Source organism: Spea bombifrons, chromosome 3 (genome assembly GCF_027358695.1).
Source record: "Spea bombifrons isolate aSpeBom1 chromosome 3, aSpeBom1.2.pri, whole genome shotgun sequence".
In the NCBI taxonomy this organism is placed as follows: Eukaryota; Metazoa; Chordata; class Amphibia; order Anura; family Pelobatidae; genus Spea; species Spea bombifrons.
Window position 1 is genome coordinate 120,096,555 of NC_071089.1, and position 2,500 is coordinate 120,099,054.

At 40.6% G+C, this 2,500-nt stretch overlaps 1 protein-coding gene and 3 non-coding genes across 4 annotated transcripts in view; 1 reads left to right on the top strand and 3 right to left on the bottom strand.

Moving 5' to 3' along the window:
- TRNAN-GUU (transfer RNA asparagine (anticodon GUU)) overlaps positions 1 to 53 on the bottom strand; it is a 74-nt gene extending 21 nt beyond the window's left edge. Inside the window, exon 1 of the tRNA in view lies at positions 1 to 53. This exon is cut by the window's left edge and continues 21 nt beyond it. This is a non-coding gene — a tRNA (tRNA-Asn).
- Positions 1 to 2,500, top strand: part of LOC128482812 (uncharacterized) — a 379,467-nt gene that overhangs the window by 132,996 nt on the left and 243,971 nt on the right. The gene's annotated exons all lie outside the window — the stretch shown is intronic.
- TRNAN-GUU (transfer RNA asparagine (anticodon GUU)) lies at positions 1,228 to 1,301 on the bottom strand. Its single transcript has one exon. It is a non-coding gene; the product is annotated as a tRNA-Asn (tRNA).
- Positions 2,476 to 2,500, bottom strand: part of TRNAN-GUU (transfer RNA asparagine (anticodon GUU)) — a 74-nt gene continuing 49 nt past the window's right edge. Inside the window, exon 1 of the tRNA in view lies at positions 2,476 to 2,500. This exon is cut by the window's right edge and continues 49 nt beyond it. This is a non-coding gene — a tRNA (tRNA-Asn).

Genomic DNA, 2,500 nt, shown 5'->3' on the forward strand with positions numbered 1-2,500 from the left:
CACCAACCTTTCGGTTAACAGCCGAACGCGCTAACCGATTGCGCCACAGAGACAACCACGTGTGACTGTTTTCAGAGAAGCAGTGAGGATTATGACTTTAAACCTTCAGCATTCCAGAGGGCTTAGTGACCATAGCAGAAGAATTGACAGTTGTATCTCAACTGTTTATACATTATTTCATGATGGTGAGAACTTGTACTCCTAAATTGTCTTTACGAATCTTGAAGAAGAGATTTGGAAAAAAAAGTCAGATATTCATGGTTTTTTATCATTTGGGAAGAAAGTGGCAAAAAGTTGGCACTTTTGAAGCTTGAACAAGAGATTTGGAGAAAATAAAGTCAGGAATTAATGTGTTTTATCATTTGTGAAGAAAGCACCATGAAAAGCAGAGTGGCGCAGCGGGAGCGTGCTGGGCCCATAACCCAGAGGTCGATGGATCGAAACCATCCTCTGCTAGATGTCATTTTTACATAGGGTTAATAACTTCTGTCATTGATGATATTGCATGAAAACAGCATTCTCCCCTCGGACAAACAGCTTTACGGAAAGCAGAGTGGCGCAGCGGAAGCGTGCTGGGCCCATAACCCAGAGGTCGATGGTTCGAAACCATCCTCTGCTAGATGTCATTTTTACATAGGGTTAATAACTTCTGTCATTGATGATATTGCATTAAAACAGCACTCTCCCCTCGGACAAACCACTATACTAAAAGCAGAGTGGCGCAGCGGAAGCGTGCTGGGCCCATAACCCAGAGGTCGATGGATTGAAACCATCCTCTGCTAATTTTGTTTTTATAATGTCACTTTTCTGTTTAAGCACAACTGGCGTTGCATAAGATTAATTGGCACGTAGGGTTAACAACTTGTGTCATTTATGATATTGTATGAAAACGGCATTCTCCCCTTGCCAGCCACTTTTTTGGTAACGGCTGCCCGAATTATTAACAACATGTAGTATTGTAGACGTGGCCTAAGTTAAAAAACAAAAAATTAATAATAATAATCTAAGCATTCCAAAATTGGCACTATGCCAAGAAGTTTTTCCTGTGTTTTTTCATGGAAGGATTGGCATGCTTTGTCTGGAAAATAACTTTCCACAAGTGGAATAAGAAGATTTAGCTTAATGTTGGAAAGCTTTAAGGAATTTGCATTTCTGTCTTTCAATGTAATCATTAGGTCATTGGTGTTGCAAGCACAGGAATGAAAGTTTTCAGGAAAACATCCCACTCGTCCCTGGGTGGGCTTGAACCACCAACCTTTCGGTTAACAGCCGAACGCGCTAACCGATTGCGCCACAGAGACAACCACTTGTGACTGTTTTCAGAGAAGCAGTGAGGATTATGACTTTAAACCTTCAGCATTCCAGAGGGCTTAGTGACCATAGCAGAAGAATTGACAGTTGTATCTCAACTGTTTATACATTATTTCATGATGGTGAGAACTTGTACTCCTAAATTGTCTTTACGAATCTTGAAGAAGAGATTTGGAAAAAAAAGTCAGATATTCATGGTTTTTTATCATTTGGGAAGAAAGTGGCAAAAAGTTGGCACTTTTGAAGCTTGAAGAAGAGATTTGGAGAAAAAAAAGTCAGGAATTAATGTGTTTTATCATTTGTGAAGAAAGCACCATGAAAAGCAGAGTGGCGCAGCGGAAGCGTGCTGGGCCCATAACCCAGAGGTCGATGGATTGAAACCATCCTCTGCTAGATGTCATTTTTACATAGGGTTAATAACTTCTGTCATTGATGATATTGCATTAAAACAGCATTCTCCCCTCGGACAAACAGCTTTACAGAAAGCAGAGTGGCGCAGCGGAAGCGTGCTGGGCCCATAACCCAGAGGTCGATGGATCGAAACCATCCTCTGCTAGATGTCATATTTACATAGGGTTAATAACTTCTGTCATTGATGATATTGCATTAAAACAGCATTCTCCCCTCGGACAAACCACTATACTAAAAGCAGAGTGGCGCAGCGGAAGCGTGCTGGGCCCATAACCCAGAGGTCGATGGATCGAAACCATCCTCTGCTAATTTTGTTTTTATAATGTCACTTTTCTGTTTAAGCACAACTGGCGTTGCATAAGATTAATTGGCACGTAGGGTTAACAACTTGTGTCATTTATGATATTGTATGAAAACGGCATTCTCCCCTTGCCAGCCACTTTTTTGGTAACGGCTGCCCGAATTATTAACAACATGTAGTATTGTAGACGTGGCCTAAGTTAAAAAACAAAAAATTAATAATAATAATCTAAGCATTCCAAAATTGGCACTATGCCAAGAAGTTTTTCCTGTGTTTTTTCATGGAAGGATTGGCATGCTTTGTCTGGAAAATAACTTTCCACAAGTGGAATAAGAAGATTTAGCTTAATGTTGGAAAGCTTTAAGGATTTTGCATTTCTGTCTTTCAATGTAATCATTAGGTCATTGGTGTTGCAAGCACAGGAATGAAAGTTTTCAGGAAAACATCCCACTCGTCCCTGGGTGGGCTTGAACCACC